Here is a 22,789-nt window from a genome sequence, read left to right as displayed (position 1 = left end):
TTCATGCAGGCAGGCATCCAATCAGGTGCATAGTGCATTCAGGCCATTCACTTCTCTCCAGACACTCAACGATTTATGTGTATTGGGACAAGTACCCAGCCATTCAACACTCCACACTGCATTCCTACCAGTTTCCGGCAGTGCTGTCTCAGTCATTGTGTCAAACACCAGATACTAGACATCCACAACACAGAATCCATATTCGTCATGCACTCCATTCACCCAGGTCCCAATCAACAGGGTGTAGCCACAACATACAGTCACTGGGAAGGCTACAGCCAGTCTGGCCTGGACTTCACAACATCACCAAATATGGAACTTCCACCCAACAGCCAGTCAGGGGGAAGGGACAGAGTCAGGGCTTCCCAGGACTTTGGGAAAACAAGGTAACAGGCAATAGAAAGCCAGTGGCCAGGGGGGGCATCTTGTTTCCTATCAGGAATCAACTGATCCTCATGGCAGGGCCTGGGTATCCCAAAATGGAGGATACCCAGAGCACCTGTCAAATTCAGCATGGAGCTGCCATTAGCCCATACCCTGCACTGTGGGCCACACATAGGTGCCCAAAAACATACACTAGGGACACAGGGTTGTACCCCCACACATGGGTGCCATAAGGGTATCTCATGGGTCTGTACACCAAACCGAAAGAGAGAGCTGCACTGCCAGGAGTCCCACACAAGCTCCTGCACAGAAAACACGACAGAACACATGATAAAAGGCAGTAAAGGACAAGGATACGGAGGCCCTGTCCCTCTGATGCATTTCCAGCATCACAATTATACCGGCCAGGAAGGCACACAAACATCCGATCAAAATAAGAAAAACAAACCCACCAGCACCTAAATATACCTGGTGCTTCGAAGTTCTCATAAGAGGTATAAGAGCATCATAAATACACAAACATCTGCCCGGGCCCGGCATGGAGTGCTCCTTCCTCCATGAAACTCTTCCTAAGCATGTATAGACGTCCTACGTGAAACATCACGACGACTTAACAGAAATACGTGAAATACGTCATGATGCCATGAAGGCATTTTAGAAAGTATCGCCAAACTTTTAAACAAACAGACAATACTATTGGGTCTCATAGGGACTTTAAATGATAATGAAAGCAATATAAGCCTCCCTTTAGGGTTCATACTAGTTCCCATCCGAGAAACAGAACATTGGTTGCTAGGGTCATTTCCTAGATGGGAAAGAGCTGCTTCAGTGCGAGTAGGCTAGTTCCCATTAGAGAATTGGCCCTTTTTGCCCCTAGTGGCCAGGTGCTGCATTATAATGGGAACTAGCCTACTCACACTGAGAAGGCTAGTTCCCATTAGAGATATGGCCCTTTTTGCTCCACTAGTAGTCAGGTCCTGCATAATAATGCGTGTTAGATTACTCACACTGAGAAGGCTAGTTCCCATTAGAGAAATTGCCCTTTTTACCCCTAGTGGTCAAGCCCTGCATAATGATGGGTTTTAGATTACTCTCACTGAGAAAGCTAGTTCCCATTAGACAAAGGGACCTTTCTGCATCTCCAGGTTGGAGGGCTGTTTCTCTACTGGGAAATAGCTGCTGCAGTGTGAGTAGGCTAGTTCCCATTAGACGAGAGGACCTTTTTGCCTCTTCAGGTCGGAGGGCCGTTTCTCTAATGGGAAATAGCTGCTTCAGTGTGGGTAGGCTAGTAACCATTACATGAAAGGACCTTTTTGCCTCTCCAGGTCGCAGGGTCGTTTCTCTAATGGGAAATAGCTGCTTCAGTGTGAGTAGGCTAGTTCCCATTAGACGATGGGACCTTTTGCCTCTCCATGTCGGAAGGCAGTTTCTCTAATGGGAAATAGTAGTTCCCATTATACAGGGGGCCCTTTCTGCCTCTCCAGGTTGGAGGGCTGTTTCTTTAATAGGAAATAGCTGCTTTAATGTGAGTAGGCTAGGCCCCATTAGATGAGAGGACCTTCCTGCTTGTTACTCACCTGACGGGTGAATGGGGCAAGGCAGAAGACTGGTTCTGGTTAACTTCTCTAAATTGAATGAAGAGCTTGGGTTGGAGCTTCCACCCGAGCCTCCTCTCTATGAGGGGAATACACTCTTTTCTATGATATGCCCCTTTGCTGACAAATTACCCAGACAAAGGGACTGATCACCTAAAAGAGCAGGGAGAACGCACCACCATGGACCCAGCTGAAAGAAAAGACAACTAATCAATAACTGATCATTTGTATAACAACCAGTAATGACCAAAATAAAGGACCAATACCTGAGTAACTCTCCTCCCTCTTCTATATGGATACAAACAGAGGGACCTTCCTGCAAGTGCAGAACAGAATTACTCAAGTGGCAATGACGACTAAAAGAAGAACTCAAGAATAATGGTTGTATCTTACCAATACTTTGATTGGGAGTCAGTTGAGCAGAATCCAGGGAGGAGATAAAGGGATAAAATAACAAAAAGGATAGCTTAGTGACGGATTCTAAACACGGGCAGCTTGAGGGCCGCACTAGGTCCGGGTTGGTGCACTGCCTGCAGAGTGTCTCTTTGCGCACTCCGGTATTCCTAGGAGATGAAGGAGTAGTTCAAAGCAGGAGGATAAGAAAATGATAGCAGAATCCAATAAAGTAACCACGGGGAGAGGAAAAAACAGAGCACACAGTCACAGGCAGAACTCAAATGATCCGGAGTCCAAACGGTCTGTGAGCCAGGGGTCTGCTGGAAAGCAAAGTGTATACAGGGACAAAAGGCACACGGGAGCGGAGCAGTTGGATAGCAGACTCCCTGTAGTCAAAGGCGGATTGCGTGGGAGCAGGTGATTTGTTGCAAAGAAGCATAAAGGCAGTCCGTTTGGAGATCCAAGGGTTCGGTAGACGGGCTGGCAGCAAGACGGTGAAACATAAGGCAAGCAGTACGTTTGGAATTCAAAGGGTCTGGAACACGAGCTGGCAGCAAGACAGTGAAACGTATAGAGGAGGCAGTCCGTTTGGAAGCATGCAAGGTCTGGAACACAAGCAATCAAAATTGGAATAAGGAACTCCGATAGCAACTTTAAACAGAAGCAGCGTTCAGTGGGCATCATCGGTTTAAATGTATGACGAGGTGCGATGTGGGACGAAAACGAGGATCTAGTATGCCATTGGAGCACACCTCACGTAGAAATGTGAGCCTTCTGGGAAATTTAGGCAGAGTTCTTTGATATCACTGCTGCAGTAGCCCGTCTCCACAGCAGTTTCCACTGACGGAGAAATGGTGCTGCGAATCGCTGTATGCCATGCCGAAGGGCTGAAAACCTGCCAATGCCCAGTTTACAGTGAGGTTTTCTGATGTTATGTGTAGGGACAGCTGGGAGAGCCTGGAGCAGGCGCCGAGAGCGCTGAGGTGTGACACTGCATCTCCAGGTCAGAGCGCCGTTTCCCTAATGGGAAACGGCTGCTTCAGTGCGAGTAGGCTAGTTCCTTCAGTTTGAGTAGGCTAGTTCCTATTAGACGAGGGGACCTTTCTGCTTCTCCAGGTCGGAGGGTCGTTTCTCTAATGGGAAATCGCTGCTTCAGTGTGAGTAGGCTAGTTCCCATTATTTTGCCCCTAGTGGCCAAGTCCTGCATAATAATGGGAACTAGTCTACTCACACTGAGAAGGCTAGTTCCCATTAGTGAAATGGCCCTTTTTGCTCCCTTAGTGGTAAGGTCATGCATCATAATGGGTTTTAGATTACTCTCACTGAAAAGGCTAGTTTCCCATTAGACGAGAGGACCTTTCTGCCTCTCCAGGTCAGAGAGCCGTTGCGCTCCTGTTGATCATCAACTTGTCCCGAATATACTCTTTCTGATAATGTTCAAAACAACACTTTATAGCCAACCCTCACAGCGCTGTAACCAACTCCTCAATGGTCTCACAATATTTCTGTTGTCTGATGGCAAATTGATAACATTTTGGCTTGTTATTCCCCTTCACCTCATAATGCTTGTCCATCTTGGCTATGCATATATCAAAAAGAATCGGTTGCCCATCTCAATGCATTCAGGTAGTTTTAAGACATTGTTATCCAGCCCGACCTCGACAATCAAACAGTGCCTCTTTCTTTTTATTCAAATAATTAGGACCATATAGTGCCAACATATGCTTCTGAAATCTTCCTTTCAATTTAATGACCAAGGAATAACCCAGTGCCTGGTATATTTGCCATAATCTTTGAATTTGTTTCTGTTGATTCCCTATTTTTGGGCCCTTGGTATTTGTTTTATGGTCGGCCCAATGAAAAAAAAAAAAATCCCAGAGAAACAGCCAATTTTGCTACAGCATGCTCCCTTCTTTATGTGTGCAAGTGTTCCTTTCGGTTGCTACACTGCATGTGGAACGGGCACAGCACGGAGCGCAGTGCCTGCAGTGAAGGCCTTCAGCTTGTTACAAAGCTAAGCAACAGACATGTCAACTCCTTATGTGTCAAATTGCCAGGACAACTGGCAACGCGAGACGATGCGTCCTTGGATTTTGTGTGCATGCACGGCTATGCTGCTAGGGGGCTTCATGCGTCCTCATAGGCTCACGCACAGTCCAGATACTCCACAATACAGGCCTGCAGAGTCCCAATGAGCCACCACGCGACTGTGCAACTACCCATGTACCTGCTCAGCCAGAGCAACCACAATCAATGGCAAGTGCAGGCTCTTTGTCATTGCCACAAATCGTCACCAGTGAAGGAAGCAAACCAGGACACAGCCAGTATGGGAGACAATTAAATAGCAGGCAGGACGCGGTATATAAAGTAAAACAAATCACCTTTATTTTGGTTTACAATTCTCGTTGAAATAATGTTCAACAAAGATCCATCATCAAACACAACTTTTCGGATACTTTCTTTGGCGTCCTGTGTGTTTGACCGGACGCGAGTACGGGCCCTTATGTGGCCAGCTCCTCACCATCCCGTGCATGAAGAAAGAAGAAAAACTACAGCCTTCTCGTGGTTCAGCATCCCGTTTTACTGTCAGGAAGTTAGCACGGCCCCTCTGCTGTTGGGTGCTCACTGACTATTAAATGAATTACATTTTTAGCCAAAAGGAAGACGCAGCTTGTCCTTGCTTCCTCCAGCGTTCTGCATTGCCGTCCGGACAGGAGTACGGGCCTCTCTGCCGTCAGGTGCTCACCGTCCTAATATGCCCATTCGAATCCAGCAGCGTCCTCGATGCCCTCCTCTGGCTGTATTCAGGTGGGAAAAGAAAAAAGAGAACGCCCAGGAAGACGTTAGTGCCCATTTTAAACTTCCTTCCACCCCTCCCCTTCCATCTGCAGGTGTTCCCACTCTCCTCAATTTCGCCTGCTGCAATCCCTCCCACCACCTTTCCCCGGCCCTCCATGGCCCCCGTTCCTCCCACTGTTCACTGTTCTCCAGTGGTACATCACCTCCAGCTGTCCTGGAGTTTTGGCTGGGCTGCGCTACAGCTTTTTCCTGCAGGGGGTCCCCAACCCTTCCCTGAGGGAAATTCTGTATCACAGTCAGCCAACACTCCAGGATGGTCAGGGTGATGTCCCTGGCCTTTGGCGGATGTCTTCCATGTAGGTTGACCAATCCCAAGCCCAGCAGCGGTTTCCGAGAACCCTGGCAGGGTCTCTGTCCTTTCCCAGAGGGAAAAGCTGTAACACAGGACAGCCAGAATTTCAGGATGGTTGGAGGTGATGACTCCGGCTTGGGCACCCATCTCCCATGTGGGTCGACTGTCCCAAAGTCCACCGGCAGTTCCGGTGAGCCCCGGCAGGGTCCCCATTCTTCCATGGAGGGAAAAGCACAGCCGAGCTAGAGCTCCAGGATGGTCGGGGGTGATATCCTTGGCCTTGGGTGGCTGTCTCCCATGTGGGTTGACCATCCCACAGTCCAGCAGCAGTTCCAGGAAGCCCCAGCAGGGTTCCACAGGGAAGGGGACCCTGCCAGAGCTCCCTGGGACAGCCGCTGCACTTTGAGATGTTCGGCCCATATGGGAGACAGCTGGCCAAGGCCAGGAACAACTGTCCTGGAGCTCTGGCTGGCCTGTGTTATAGCTTCTCCCTCTGGAAAAGGTCTGGGACCCTGCTGGGGCTCCCTGGGAGTGCTGCTGCGCTTGGGGATGGTGGATCCACATGGTAGAGTCGTCCAAGGCCAGGGACATCACCACCAACCATGCTGGAGCCCTGGCTAGGCAGCATTACAGAATTTCCCTCGGGTAACGGATGGGGACGCTGCCAGGGCTCCTTGGGACTGCCGCTGGACTTGGGAACGGACAACTCTTTTTCGCCAAGATAGGTGCACCTACACGAGGTACTGTTTTCATGCGGACACCTTTGGGAATGTGGGAAGATAGGACATGTGTTGTTGGCGGTATGTTTTAGTATTTTCCAGGTGGGAAATTTCTGAAAATTGAGTTTTTTCCCCTAAATTTCAGACTATGCCGGGCTTTTGGGTAATAAATTCTAGGGCAATTCGCTCAAGTCAGACCTCTGTGGGTTCCCACGGGAGTCTGCTCTCCCGAAACACTTGGGGTTACCAGTGGTTTAGCCTTTTCCCTTTGTGCCCAGGTTCACCCACACGAGGTACAGTTTTCGTCTAGACACCTGTGGGAACACGGGAAGGTACGTGTTGTTGGCAGCGCCTTTGGTGGATTGGAGGTGGGAAATGTCTGAAAAGTGAGCTTCCCCCACTAAATTTTGGACTTTGCCAGGGCTTGTGGGTAATAAATTCTGGGGTGATTCGCACAAGTCAGACCTCTGTGGGGTTCCCACAGGTGCCTTATGCATGGGGTTCCGTTTCCCTTGGTGGCGGCGACAACCCAGGCCCAAATCTGTAGGTTGTCCACAAGAGCGAATTCCCACAAAATCTGCTCTGCCGAAACACTTGGGGTTACCACTGGTTTATCCTTTTCCCTTTGCGCCAAGATAGGTGCATCCCCACACGTGAGGTACAGTTTTCATTAGGATGTTTTCATACATTTGCTACTACACTTTGTTTCATTTCCCAAACGTGACCTACATTTAGTTGCTGATTTATGCGCTGTACGCTTTTGTAACCTGCACAAGTCACCTACCCTTCAAAAGGTCTGTGCTCTTTCAAAAATGGTATGCTTGCCATTCCTCACATTTGTTTTCCTTATTTGCACATGCAAAGTACGTCTGTTTAGGCCATCAGCATAAAAATCATGTGTACCAACCACAATGGCTCAGTTTTTGGCTTGTGGTATTGCTTGATTTGTGAAACAATACAAAAAAATGTGTAATTTCCTAACTGGAATAGCCAGGGGAATGTAGCGCGGTATTGCTTTTCTCAATATTCACAGAAGCCATTACCTTACAGGTCCAGCACGTAACTTTTTTTATCTGTTATTTTTCCCCAAACTATGGGACTTTTCCCTACATACTTGCTGCCTGACCTGCGCAAATCACCCGTTCCTAAAATTGGAATTTCGTCTACTTTTCAGAAATGTATGCCTGTCTCTCTTCCCATTATTCATCTTTCCTACCATCATCTTGCATTCCGTCCATGCATGGACTATTGGGGAAAAAACGGTAAAATCGCCAACCTCTCAAAAAAATTGATGATAACCTTATAAAAATGTAATTTTTTGGCTTCCACTCAAGCTATTCTTGAAAGCTTGGAATTCAGCACAGCAAACCATTTGTGCCTAGCTCTTAAAAGGAAAACACTACAGGCTTCTTTGTACATAGTTTTATTGGGATTTTCTGAAAAAACACAAAACATGCTCCCTTTTGGTTATTTTCTCTCACCCACATACATCAAATTAGGATTTCTTGGTGGCGTTATGACCACCTACATGTGGGAAGAAAGCGGGCTAAATTTGGCTGAGATATCACATGTAACAAACAAGTTACAAGGGATTGAATGGCGACATACCAAAACGACCAAAAAAAAGGGCTTGGCACCGGGGTGGGAGTGCTTTCGGGAACCACTGGCAGTTAAGTGTTAAAAAAGAATAACACATTGGCTTGAAGAAATAAACAGACAATTGGGTAATGGAAGTGTTTTTATTATGACAAGTGCTTACACTGTAAATCAACAAAATAGTACATATACATGTGTAGACTGGATACATACTATACATTACACAGTATATTTGGCAACTGCCAAATATTGATCGAATTGGTGGAGCCATTTGGAGTCAATCTGCTTTACCTGGGGGGATTGGAAGAAAAATAAGCCGGAGAGTGAAACACATGAGGAAAAACAGTTCTCATAACTGCACATGAAAAGCTGCAAGAATTTGATAACAGAAAAAGTAAACTTTATTATTGCAAATGTTCACAACCTTTTGTCACAATATTTCCTGTAAAGGTTAAACAGATATCACGACTTCACACATCAGCAAGGACACAGTGATACACAGTGCCGGAGGTTTGTGACGCAATTATCGATCTATACATGATTTGCTTTGCATAATGGTGCTGTAGTGTGAACAAGTACAGGTAAACTATAGACATCTAAATCATTTCCAAGTTAAAAATGTCACTCGAAATATAGATTTATAGGACAGTGAGTTAAAATAACAAAAAGCAACTCACACTGCTCAAAATTAAAAATATGATTAGAGTGGAAGGAACTCAGAAACCCTTGACACTTTTCTAAAGCGCACCTGGCACTTTTTGAATCTGTTATACTCTTTGCACTTTAGTCAGAAATTCCCCATATTTACGATTTGCCTTGTTGAAGTAATATGGTTCTGCGTTGAGTTTATGACGCATTTTGCACTCAGCACTTCTATATGGATATGTATGTACAAGGCAGTTTTATCAGTATTTAACATCAGGCACTCGCCAAGCAGAGTGTCCGAGCAGATGTTACACTACGGCAGCGGCAGCAAAGAGTTTACTTACGAAGAACTTCCCGACCATGGAATCCGCTTTGGCATGGTTACAAGTTGCCTTGGAAACTGTAACTGTCAGGTCACGTAAACGTGCTAGTCAGCTGATCGGACGTGCTTCACTTACACGGAAGCCACGCCCCCTTGTTCCTTAAAAGCCTTCAGCCGCGGGAACTTCGTTGCTGCTAATTGTACGTTACTACGTGCCTTTTCGTAGCCCCGTCTACGGCACTGTTTGTCTTCCTTGGATTTCCCTCCGTGAACCTTTGACTCTGAACTCTCGTTACCAGACCTCGGCTTTGTACTCTCGTTTCTGCTTATCTGGATTACCCTAAGGATTTGTTGCCACAGTAGTTTGACTTTACTACCGTTAAACCGCAGGAGCCTCCCCACTCAACTTTCAGTTCTACGGGCTCTGCGGCTCATCACTTCCACTCAAAACTGAACGCCTTTGCTTTCCATATGAGTTCCGGCTCTTCGATCAAGATCTGCTGAGATCCGCTTCAGCGCTATGCTGCTTGGTCCTTTCTTCCTGTTCTATCTGAATCATCTATTTGGAATAAGACCATTCCTACCAGTGCTGCTTATCAAGGACTGCCTTTGCTCCAACTATCAGATTAACTGTATTCGCATACTGAGACTGTTGTTTTTTTCTACTGAAGTGCATTTACAAACGCTTTCCAGGACATGCACCAACCCGGCCCTAGTGCGTCCCTCGTGCCGTTCGGGTTGTCCTCCCTATACTAACTTCCCATTTTATTATTTTTTACTGTCGTTTTCACCAACCATTTGGATTTTTGGTATTCCTCATCGTAACTGGTCCAGGATTCTCTCTCAGGTCTACTCACATACACTATCTCAGGTACCGGCAGTTCTATTGTGTTTAATAGAATTAAAACGAAGCAAGTTAGGCATAATACTCAAAACCTTTCTGTATCTCTTGCAGCATTGGTCTGGAGGTGCACTCAATCCCGCTCTTTTGCATTATAGATTACTCTGTCTGTTCTTACATAAATAGCAGAGTGGTACATCGTGAAAAAGAGCCCCTCTCGAAGAGGAAGCACGATTCTTGAAATCAGGGGAACTGGGTTTTCGGAAACGTCTGCGGCTCATCCTACATCTCGATCCAGGTTGGGGTCACGCACGCCTTCCGGCTCGGTGAGTAACAGAAGGGATGTACAGACAGAATTTGGCATGTAGATATTCTGCCCCAGTTCCATAGAAGGCATGATGAACTAGACATTAGGCCTTGACCTGAATGTGCTTGGCCATGGGTAGCCAATGAAGATAGTGCACAACTGGAGTAATGTGAGCACAACTAGGTGTGGAAGTGGCTGCTCTTGCTGCAGAGTTCTGCAGGACCTGAAGGTGCCATAAGAGGTAGACAGGTTGCGCCAGAAATAGGGTGTTGAAGTGGTCAATGGAGGAAATAACAAGTGAGGACACCACAGGGGCACGCAACAGAGAAAGGAGTAAACATAGAACCTTACTAAGGGTTTTAAGTTGAAGATAGCCCCTTTGACATACTGGACTTATCTGAGATTCCAGACAGAAAAGCTAATATATTTACCCATAAAGACGGCCAATAAGAGGGGGTCCAAAAGACAGTAGAGGAAGGTGGGCCGATCACCAACACCTCAATTTTTTACCCATTCAACTTTAGCCAGCTATTACACATCCATGCACCCTACAGCTTCGAGGCAGGCCCTAAATCTGATCACTGTCTCAACAAGAGAGAGATCTAAACAGACCGGAATCCGTGTCATCTGTTAAGAATAACATTGGAAGCCGTGAGAGCGCACAAGCTTGGTAAGAGGTTCCATGTACATGTTAAACAAAACCTGGAAGATGGAGGAAACCTAAGGAACTCCACATGTCAAGGCAGTGGGCACAGAGTGAAAAGGGGGAGGGAAATTGACTTTTCAGTCAGAGAGAAACTAAGAAAATCAGGAACTAACGGCACCAGAAAGGTGGGCCCAGACAAGTAAGACTGTATGGTTAATGGTATCAAAGGCGGCAGATAAGTCAGTAACAATAAAGCACAAACGCCGCCTGAGTCATGCAGCCGAAACACATCGTCAACGTTGGAGACCAGCACCCCCTATGTGCTACGTCCTGGTCGAAACTGATTGGGAAGTGTGGAAGAAGAAAGATTACTCAAGAAAGGGCAGACAAAGGCTTCAAAAAACTTCCTAAGAAACTGAAGAAGCAAAATGGGACGAAAATTAGCCAGGACAAGTGGGTCTGAAGACGTCGGCCGGGGGTGAGGAGACAGTGCTGCCTGTCCGCCTGCCGCGGCGAGACAGCCCAGCGCTCCATCTAGCTTCCCCACATCGGAGTTGGCCGAGACCATCAGGGTTAAAAAAATAAAATAAAAAATAAATAAAAATATTCTGGCACTCAGCCTGGGAAGCCTGCACAGCTGCAGGGCTTCCCACGGCGACAGAGGAAGCCCGCTCTGCTGCCAGCCCAATCCCGATCATCCTTCCCCGACTCCCTCTGCCGCTCCCCTTTCGGGGGTCAGACAGAGGCGGGACAGAGACAGCACTGGCAGGGGGGGCGGGACCGCTAGAGTCTTCAAACCCCAGCCCGGCCGCACAGGGCTGAGCTCCCGGTACCTAGTCAAGCAGGATGGTCACCCGTCTCGAAGCGGGCCTGGCCGTCGCTCGCCCACAGATGTGGGCAGCAGGAATCTCGAAGCCTGCCCGGCCCCTGTCTGCCTGGGGAGGTGCTTCTCGGCTCCTGGCTGCTCCCACTCAGGACTTCCCCGTCGACCGGGGTGCATCCACCAACGCCTGCCCGCTGACAGGTCAGGGTGGAGGGGCGTGCCCCCACCTGGCGGCTCCGGGGTCAGCTCGGTGAAGAGGGGAGCCGCTCCGCAGACCCCCCCTAACCCAGGGGAAGGGAATCCCGGCCCATGGTTATCTAGTCACCAAAGCGGCCGTGCGAGCCCGGATTGGTCTTGGTCTGATAAACGCACGCATCCCGGGAGGTCAGCGCTCGTCAGCATGTATTAGCTCTAGAATTACCACAGTTATCCAAGTAACAGATGGAGCGATCAAAAGGAACCATATCTGATTTAATGAGCCATTAGCAGTTGCACTGTACCGGCCGTGTGTACTTACAAGTGCATGGCTTAATCTTTGAGACAAGCATATGCTACTGGCAGGATCCACCAGGTAGCCGCACCTGCTGGAGGGCGACAACGGGGGGAGCCACGCGCCCGCCTCAGAACTGACCTTTGCACCCTCTGGGGCTGTCTGCAGGACCCAAGCGTCCCACGACATGTGCGGGAGAACAGGTCGGTGACGCGGGCATTGGCTGGGAGGGAGAGGGTGGGCCCTGGCACAACTTGAAGAAGTAGGGGGTTTGCCAGCACGCCATCAAGGATGTGGCGACAGAGGTAGTCAGCACCCCGCAGAACATGCGTTTCCGAACTGCGGGAGAAACGTGCTCGGTGGAGGGGGGAGCGTCATGGCTTGCAGGGGGCCGCATTGGGGCTAGCGCCATCTGACCCTGACCACTCTGATCTGACAACTGCGGAGCTGCTGGGCTGCTCGCCCTTCACTCTGCTCGTAGAGGAGACCTGCCCAAGGCGGATGGAAGCAAATTCCTTGAAACAGCAGCCGAGGCTGGCCAAGCAGTCCAACCCTAGACAGACCAAGTGTGCCAAATCGATCCCATGGAGTGCTCAGAAGAGCGCCCCCAGCACGCCAGTCTCTGCCGGGGCATCGTGCATGGCACAGCCCCCAGCCGGGGAGGTGCAGTGGTTTTGCCACGGAGCCCGTGTTGGGCTGCGAGAACCAATAGGAGCGCAGACAGGTCCCACTCACCCGGTCTATAGTAATCCGGAGGAAGGTGACTAAGCTTTCTTGTAATCTCTGTACCCAAGCTCCTTATGAACCCAATTGGAGAAAAATGTCAAATTGACGCCCATCAGGACTTCCAGAGCAGCCCGGCCATCTGGTCCTTGCAGTCATTCCTATGGCCAACGACCAGATGGCCGGGCTCGGACAGCAGCCATCTGGTAGCGCAATGCATTCCAATGGGCCTGAACGGGAAGGGCCTTTGGATCCCCACCTGACAAAGGTCTGAGGACCGGCAGGTGCCAGCACCAATGGTCATCCTCGAGCTCTGGCCAGGCCACTGTAGAGCTTTTCCCCCCTCCACCTAAGACGTTTCTCGTCCGCCTTGGAGCTTATGCCTCTGGGGAGGAACAGTCAATTTACACGCGAGACGGGCACCCCCGGGCAGCCTGGAGCTTTAGCAGGGCCCCTTTAGGAGCTTCTCTCTCCGGGGAGGTCTGGGGACCCCACCGGGGCTCCCTGCGACAGCTGCTGGGCTTGGGGACTCGACCCACACAAGGCTGGAACCAAGGCCGGTGGGGTCAGCAGCGCCAGCCACCCTAAGCTCTGGTCCGGGCCACCTTAGAGCTTCTCCCACCACATTAGAGCTTTTCTTTCCGGGGACGGTTGGGGACGACACCGGGGCTCCCCACAACCGGCACTGGGCAACAGTCGACCAGGCGTTAGACAGGAGCCCAAGGCCGGGGGCCAGCACCCCCCCAGACGCCCTGGAGCTTTAGCAGGGTCCATTTAGAGCTTTTCCCTCAGCCAAGCACATACACCAAATGTCTGAACCTGCGGTTCCTCTCGTACTGAGCAGGATTACTATGCAACAACACATCATCAGTACGGTAAAAACTAACCTGTCTTACGGCAGTCTAAACCCACCTCACGTTCTCCATTAGTGGGTGAACAATCTAACGCTTGAATTCTGCTTCACAATGATAGGAAGAGCCAACACCGAAGGATCAAAAAGCGACGCCGCTATGAACGTTTGGCCGCCACAAGTCAGTTATCCCTGTGGTAACTTTTCTGACACCTCCTGCTTGAAACCCAAAAAGTCAGAAGGATCACGAGTCCCCGCTTTCACGGTCTGGATTCATACTGGAAATCGAGATCAGGCGAGCATTTGCCCTTCTGCTCTGCGGGAGGTTTCTGTCCTCCCTGAGCTCGCCTTAGGACAACTGCGTTATCATTTGACAGATCAAACTCCCCACCTGCCGCTTTCCCCAGAATGGGTTGCGCCCGGGGAGCCAGAAGTGAGAGCCCCACGGGGCTCGCCCTCTGCCTCATCAGGGCAGTGAAAAAACAATAGGGGTAGTGGTATTTCACCAGAGGCCCGAGGGCCTCCCACTTATCCTACCCCTCTCATGGCACTGCATGGTGCCAGAGGAGAGTCAAGCTCGCCCAGGTCTTCTTTCCCTGCTGTTTCTTGGCTGTGGTTTTGCTAGATTGAGACTACCACTGCAGCTGGGGGCCGGGCTCGCGTCCAAAGTCAGCGCCGGTCCCGGGAAGGGGGGGCAAGACGCCTTGTCCAACCGCAGCACGTGCCCAACCCGCTTCACACCCCAGCCCGACCGATCCATCCCTTAGAGCCAATCTTTATCCCAAAGTTACGATCTGACTTGCCGACTTACACTACCTACATTGTTCCAACTTGCCAGAGGCTGTTCACCTTGGAGACCTGCTGCAGATATGGGTACGGCCCAGTGCGAGATTTACACCATCTCCCCCGGATTTTCAAGGGCCAGCGAGAGCTCACCGGATGCCGCCGGAACCGCAACACTTTCCACGGCTCAGGCCCCTCTCTCTGGGGACGAACATATTCCAGGGTGCCCTGCCCATCACAAAGAAAAGAACTCTCCTCGGGGCTCCCACCGGCTTCTCCAGGATCATTTGCGTTACCGCACTGGACACCGCAAAGGCGCCCGACTTCGCCACTCCGGGTTCGGGGATCTGAGTCAGACTCCCTTTCGATCGACGGAAGGCAACAGAGGTCATTGCCCGCCCCTTCCGAATGGCGCGCGCCCATCTCTTAGGACCGGCTGACCCATGTTCAACTGCTGTTCGCATGGAACCCTTTTCCACTTTGGCCTTCAAAATTCTCGTTTGAATATTTGCTACTACTACCAAGATCTGCACTTGCGGCGGCTCCACTCGGGCCCTCGCCTTGGGCTTCCGTGTGCACCGCAGCAGCCCTCCTACTTGTCGCGGCTTAGCCCCTGCCGGCGGGGTATGTGTACGACGCTCCAACACCATCCATTTTCAGGACTAGTTGATTCGGCAGATGAGTTTTTTTACACACTCCTTAGCGGGTTCCGACTTCCATGGCCACCGTCCTGCTGTCTTTATCAACCAACACCTTTTCTGGGGTCTGATGAGCATCGGTATCAGACGCATTAACGCGGGTTCGGTTCATTCCGCAGAGTCAGTTCTGCTTACCAAAAGTTGTCCACTGGGCGCTTGTGTTCAATGCCTGGCTCCATGCCAGCGAGTCGGGCTTCTTACCCATTTAAAGTTTGAGAATAGGTCGAGATCATTTTGGCCCCAAGACCTCTAATCATTCGCTTTACCAGATAAAACTGGGGTTTCCGTGCACCAGCTACTAGATGGTTCGATTAGTCTTTCGCCCCTATACCCAGGTCAGTCGACCGATTTACACATCAGGATCACTACAGACCTCCACCAGGCCTAGTTCACCATCTTTCGGGTCCTATCACACACGCTCATGCTCCATTTCCCTGACAGAGCAGGCGAGATGGGTTGGTGGTGCACCCAACCAGATGGGATCCCACCGCAATCTGCACACGCCGGCCCCCACCTTCATTGCGCCACAGGGTTTCATACGGCCCTCTGACTCGTGCACGTATTAGACTCCTTTGTCTGTGTTTCAAGACAGGTGGGGTGGTTAAACATCACCTCAGACCCCTGGTGCCCTTTGTGGGCCTCCCCGCCCGGCAGCATGCCGCGATCAGAGCGCACTGAGGGCAGTCTACCAGAGTCGCATCAGGAGCCCTGTCGACTCCCAAGAGGGGCCAGGACAGTTCCCGGAGAAGGGCACGGCGGCAGTCAATCTTCCTCGGCCCCGCGGACACAGCAAAACTGTCAGGGGGTTGTAACACTCTGCTGGAGCAGAGAGCCACCTGCCCCCCTGGGGCCTTCCCAGCTGGTCGCGGTGCACTGCTACAGAGGAAATGCGCTCTGCGGGGGCCAGGTGTGCCTGGGCCGCAGTCCCGCAAAGGCAACCACCGTTCCAGGCGACCCACCTGGCTGCCATGTTGAATCCTGCAGCCGGACTGCATGGACTCCACCAGTTTGCCTCTCAATGGTTTCACACCCTCTTGAACTCGCTCTTCAAAGTTCTTTTCAACTTTCCCTTATGGTACTTGTTGGCAATTGGTCTCGCGCTCGTATTTAGCCTTAGATGGAGTTTACCACACGCTTTAGGCTGCATTCCCAAGCACCGCAAATCGAAGACCTGATCCCGGCGTGCCAGAGTCCGCTACCGGCCTAACTACATCCACAGGGTGAGACTATCAGAAGGACCTGAGCCCCATGAGCGATGCTGGGGAGTCGGTGTTCTGTACGCCACATTTCCCACGCTTGCCGCTGTATGGGGATTCGCCACTGGGCTCTTCCCTAGTCACTGGCCATTACTGAGAGAATGCTGGTTAGTTTCTTTTCCTCTGCTTAGTAATATGCTTAAATTCAGCGGGTCGCCACATATGATCTGAGACCGTAGTCGTAGAGCACAAAGCTCGGGGCAGCTGGTCTTGAGCCTGTATGGGGGAATTGCCCCAGCCCTGTGCCTCTGGCGCAGCCGGTTGTGCGCTGTCCCCATCTGCTGCCAAAGCCCACATGGTCGTGAGGCCCACGCTCCATGGCCATCTTGCACCGGCAGCCGCAGGACACCAGAGACAGCCACACACAGCACGGCCAGGTGCCCCGGGGTAGGGAGAAGGTGCGCCAGGCTTTTCTAAGGCCTGCTGCTGCTGCCACCACATTCGGGGATCCTGAGGCAGGGAAACTGGGGAGGCCGGGACGCCCCAACATTGAGCCTGTGCGCCAGATCCAGGGATCCTGCGACTTTGCTGATCGAGGCCTGACCTTAGGGAACGGGGTCCCTGCGACAGCCCCAGCCACGCCCCTGGGAGGGAACCCTGGGGAGATTGATGTTCAAGCGACCCTCAGACAGGAGTAGCGGCGGGAGGAACCCAGGGCTGCATGGTGCATTCGAAGCCTTGATCATTGTGTCCTGCAATTCCCACTAAATGTCGCAGCTAGCTGCGTTCTTCATCGAGTGATTCGACGTCAAGAGGCACAGGCAACTTTGTTCCAGATGTTGGCCTGACCCTGCCCGTGCAGAAAAGGCTGGCCTAGCACGACCGTGACCATTGTGTGTTTTTTTTTTACCCAGGCGCTCAGCCCGGTAAGCCAGACTGCCGCCTGCAGCAGCGCAGCGTTTCCCAGGGGGATGGAGGTAGGCCGCTCCGCAACCAGCCCACCCGGCCAGATCCCCCTCATAGTTCCCCAACCCCTTCTGCTCCCCTTTGGGGGGGGGGGGGGTGGGACAGCTAGAGTCTTCAAACCCCAGCCCAGCCGCACAGGGCCGAGCTCCAGGTACCTGGGCAAGAGGGAAGGTCCCCTGCTGCGCCAGTGAGCATGGCCATCGCCCGTCCACAGATGTGGGCAGTTGGAACCTTGACGCCCGCCCGTCGAGTAAGCCTGCTGCCCCATGGCTCGTGTCTGGTGTGCCGGGCCCGTCTGCCTGGGGAGGCGCCCCTCAAGAGCAGTCAGGTTTCCCTCGGCTCCCGACTGCCCTGCTGAATGGGGGAGTGCTCACCAATGCCCACCCGTTGGCAGGTCAGAGAGAGGAGTGTGCGCCTCTGGCCAGCACAGCAGCTGGCTCTGTGAAGGGGCCGCGCGGGGCTACCTTTCCGGTGCGTGGTTGGGGACATCCCCAGCAGGTTAACCCAACCTCGCCAGGCGTCCCCGTCCATCTGCTGGGCCGCAGACCCCCCTGTGGTGGAAGGGAATCTCTGCACCCCGGACCACTCGGCGAGAGGTTCCCCTGGCTGTGCGCATCTGGGAAGCAACCGAGGTCGGGCCTGCGGCTTTCCCTCCGGCTGCACCGCTGTTAATGATCTATCATGCTACCCACTCACAAGCAGATACCCCAGCCCTACATGTCCCAATTCACACTCAAATGCTCCATTTCTCCTTCCACACGTTCCAGCACACACCAAGATGCCAACATGCCTCTAGACCCACACCACAATGCCCCATCCCTCCATACCAGACCTCACCAAGATGCCACCAACCCTCCATGCCAGACCCTACCAAGAGGTCACCAATCCCCCTCCTCCCCCGAGACCCATACCATGATGCCCCATCCTTCCTCCACACAGGAAGAAGGCCCCATCTTACCCTCCAGACTAAAACCAAGATATCCATCTCCACACACCAAGATGCCCTATAACCCATACCTCCCTTTCAGACCCACACCAAGATGCCACCATGCCTCCAGACCCACTCCAAGATGCCACCATGCCTCCAGACCCACTCCAAGATGCCACCATGCCCCATCCCTCCATTCCAGAGCCAACCACAATACCCAATCCCTCCATTCCAGAGCCCACCAAGATGCCACCAACCCTCCATGCCATACCCCATCAATATGGCACCAAACACCCCCAAGACCCATACCATGATGTCCCATCCTTCCTCCACACAGGAAGAAGCCCCCATCTTGCCCTCCAGACTCAAACCAAGATATCCATCTCCACACACTAAGATGTCCCATATCTACCTTTCAGACCCACACCAAGATGCCACCATGCCTCTAGACCCACACCAAGATGACCCATCCCTCCATTCCAAGGCCCACCACAATACCCCATCCCTCCATTTCAGAGCCCAAGATGCCACCAACCCTTCATGCCAAACCCATACCATGATTCCCCATCCTTCCTCCACACACGAAAAAGCCCCATCCTGCCCTCCCGACTCAAATCAAGATATCCAGGGATGGGGCACATCCATCTCCACACACAAAGATGCCCTATCCCACCCTTCAGAACCAGACAAAATTTGCCCCATCCGACCATCCAGACTAATGTGCCCCATCCCTCCCAGACCCACACCAAGATGCCCCATCCCACTCTCCAGATGCACACAGATGTCCCGATCCCATCCTCCTAACCATATACCTAGATGACCCATGCCAACCTCCAGAACAAATGCCCCATATGCCCTCGTCCACTGCAGACCCCTGCCAAGATGCCACATCAGTCCCTCCACACAGCAAGATGCCCCAACCTGCTCTCCAGACCCACACCTAGAGGATCCAACCCTCCAGACCCACACCATGCCCCTATAGCTCCCCCCAGACCCACACCAACATGCCCCATCCCTCCCATCATAACCACACCAATGTGCCCTCATTCCCACCCTCCAGGTGCACAGATCTCCTCCAACCCACACCAGGATGCCCCATCCCACCCTCCAGACCAACAGATGCCCCATACCTGTTCAGACTGACACCAATGTGCCCCATCCATTGCAGACCACACCAAGATGCCACCATCCCTCCATGCACAGCAAGATGCCCCATCCTGCCCTCTAGACCCACACCTTGATGAACCATCCATCCTCCCAGACCCACAATGTGTCCCCATCCCTCCCCCAGACCCACAGCGATGTCCCCATCCAACCTGAACTAGGATGCCCCATCCCTCCCTGCAGACCCACACCAATGTGCCCATGCACACGGATGTCCCCATTCCAACACCAGGATGCCCTATCCCACCCTCCAGACCAACAGATGCCCCATACCTCTCCCAGACCGACACCAATGTGCCCATATCCATTGCAGACCCCACCAAGCTGCCACCATCCCTCCCCTAGGCCCACACCAATATGTCATCAACCCTCCCCTAAACCTACACCAATGTGCCCCATCCCTTCCACAGACCCATATGCCCATCCCTCCCTGCAGACCAACACTAATGTGCACCTATTCATTGCAGACCCCACCAAGATGCCACCATTCCTCCATCCACAGCAAGATGCCCCCATCCTGCCCCCCAGACCCACACCTGGATAAACCATCCTTCCCCCAGACAGACCAATGTCCTCCCTCCCTACAAAGCCACACCAATGTGCCCCCATCCCTCCCCGCAGACACACACCAATGTGCCCCACCCCTCCCATCAAACCCACACCAATGTGCCCCCATCCCCTCCCTCCAGACCCACACCGTTGTCCCCATCCAACCCAAACCAGGATGCCCCATCCCTCCCCACAAACCCACACCAATGTGCCCCATCCCTCACATCAACCCACACCAATGTGCCCCATCCCTCCCAAACGGACAACAATATGCCTACACCCACTCCCTTCAGACCCACACCAATGTGCCACCATCCCTTCCCAGACCAATGTGCCCGTCCCTCCCATCAAACACACACCAATGCCCCCACCCCAACCCTCCGGACCCACACTGTTGTCCCCATCCAACCCAAACAAGGATGCCCCATCCCTCCCCGCAGATCCACACAAATGTGCCCTGCCCCCCACATCAAACCCACACCAATGTGCCTCCATCCACTCCCTCCAGAGCCACCTCAGGATGTCCCTATGGCACCCTCCAGGTGCACAGATGCCCCATCCCACCCACACCAGGATGCCGACACCAATGTGACCCCATCCACTGCAGACCCCACCAAGATCTCATCCACAGCAAGATGCCCCCATCCCTCCCCCAGACACAGACCAATGTCCCCCATCCCTCCCATCAAACCCACACCAATGTGCCCCATCCTTTCCCTCCAGTGCCACACCAAGATGCCCCATCCCACCCTTCCAACCTACACCTGGATGACCCATGCCACCCTCCAGATCCACTGTGCCTCATCTCTCTCTCCAGTCCCACACCTGTGTGCCCCATCCCTCCCCAGACCCACGCCACTATGCCCCTATCCCTCCCGCCAGACTCACGCCACTATGTCCCTATCCCTCCCGCCAGACCCACGCCACTAGGTCCCTATCCCTCCCACCAGACCCACATCACTATGTCCCAATCCCTCCCGTCCCTATCCCTCCCTCCAGACCCACGCCACGAGGTCCCTATCCCTCCCTCCAGAACCACACCACTATGTCCATATCCCTCCCTCCAGACCCACAACAATGTGTCCCATCGCACCAGACCCACACCAGCCTGCCCCTATCCAACCATTCAGAACCCACCAAGATAATCCCATCCCTCCCTCTAGACCAATACCATCATGCCCCATCCTCCCTCCACATAGCAAGATGCCCCTTGCAGACAGGCACGGCCTTAGGGGGGGTGAGACGGGTGACCGCCCGGGGCACAACGCCCCACAGGGCGCCATTAGCCCCCGCCACGCCAGCTTAGAAGGCGTGGCAAGCGCTACCCCTTCAAGGGCTGCCCCGAGCTGGCATAGTGTCAGAAGGCGTGTCAGGCGCCTCATTATTATTAAATGAGCCTGCGGCAGCAGAGCTCATCTAACAACAACAGGGTGCTGATGCGCCCTATTCAAATAATTACCTCCTGTCCGGAGCGAGGAGGTTTAAAAAAAAAAAATGAGAAAAAAGTGGTACTTCCTGGCCCGCCCCCTTTTGACCAGGGCCACGTGGGGGAAGAGGGTTCGCCAATTCGCCCAGGGTGTAGGACCCCAAAGGCCGGTCCTGCTTGCAGACCCACACCAAGATGTCCAAGTGCCTCTCCTTAACCACACACAGATACCCCCAGCCGACCCCCTCTAAAACCACCCACATGAAGCATTAAATTACTCTATTACCCCCCCTTTGATCAGTTTAACACCACCATCCACTGTCCCTGTTCCTTTTCTTAGCCCTCCATACCTTTCACGTTGAATAGCTGAACATGATTTTTAAAGTAAATGTAATTTTCCGCTCCGTCTCACTCTGGTATCTTGCAGGAACGTTTACGTTATCCCAAAGAAAATGCTAATTGTATTATCAGCCAGACAAGAGCACACGAATTGCTGCTGCTCTTGCAGACTGGCAGCCAGAGCTTTCCCGGTTCCCGCTCAGAAAAATGACAATGAGGGATAAGACGAAGTCGGACGCTCCATCGCAGGTCTTGCAGAAACGTTCCGGTATGCGGAAGAAAATGCCCACCCCACTGGTGGCCAAAGCCTTCCAGCGATTCCTGCTGCTCTTGCAGCCAGAGTCTCGCCAATTTCCACATTGAGCCAAAGGCACGCACAGTCCGGTTGCACTTGCACCGGCATCCAGAGCCTTTCCCAATCCCGCTCATAGAAATTGCTCCGGAACCGCTTGATTGCTCCGGAAAAATCACAGTGATGACGTATGAAGTCACGTGAAGAAGAGTAGGCGGGCCGTTGCTATGGTCCCTTTCTAGGATGGGAACTAGTTGCTACCCTCCCTTTAGCCTTCTCTGCCACACGTTACAAAGTAGCAAACAACCCCCTTCCCCAGGGAATGGCAAATCGCCCCCATTCAGGAGAAAAAAATAACGTTATGCTGGAAATTCATACCCAAATGCGTCTGTCTGCATAAAACACATATCCCCATCTGCTGCACATAACAAGTCCTCCAGCCCCCATCCCCTCTCCAGCGGGGAGGATAACTAACTATATTCGCTGTACTGTTCACTGGTATTGTGGAAGTCCCATTGGGAAGGGAAGAACACGCTGTGCCCAGCCCCACTCCACGAAACATCTTAGCCGGGCAAATCTTCCATGAGAAAACCCCAAAAAATGAACCGAATCCGACTGTACTTTAAGTAATTCGCACCACCGATGCACATTCCATATCCCCAAATACAGTGAAATAACGAAAAACACAAAACCGAATCCGCCTGTACTTTAAAGTAAATGCACATTACAACCCCGCAAAACACACAGAAATGCGGCCTCCCCGATATAGCCGTTCTGCATTAAAGTAAAAATCAACATGAGATAACTCTAAGAATTACCACAAACCAAATCAACTTTAGGAAATGTGCATGGCAACGGAGGCATCTCTCCCGCTCGTGCAACGCCTTGCCTTCCCGCTCCGCCCAGCTCTTGCAACGCCTTGCCTTCGCGCTCGTGCAAAAAAGGTGACGAAAGAACGTA

General features: G+C 52.2%; 1 long non-coding RNA gene across 1 annotated transcript; it reads right to left on the bottom strand.

Moving 5' to 3' along the window:
* Positions 1 to 4,738: 4,738 nt before the first annotated feature.
* Positions 4,739 to 22,759, bottom strand: LOC138580969 (uncharacterized). Its single transcript, XR_011304382.1, has 2 exons — positions 22,655 to 22,759; positions 4,739 to 5,173 (listed from the first exon to the last, which is right to left on the bottom strand). It is a non-coding gene; the product is annotated as an uncharacterized lncRNA (long non-coding RNA).
* Between the last annotated feature and the right edge of the window lie 30 nt (positions 22,760 to 22,789).

The sequence above is a fragment of the Ambystoma mexicanum genome, chromosome 3p (genome assembly GCF_040938575.1).
Source record: "Ambystoma mexicanum isolate Mex_15411 chromosome 3p, UKY_AmexF1_1, whole genome shotgun sequence".
NCBI lineage: Eukaryota > Metazoa > Chordata > Amphibia > Caudata > Ambystomatidae > Ambystoma > Ambystoma mexicanum.
The sequence above is the reverse complement of the archived record's forward strand: the minus strand, read 5'-3'. Positions and strand labels throughout refer to the sequence as shown.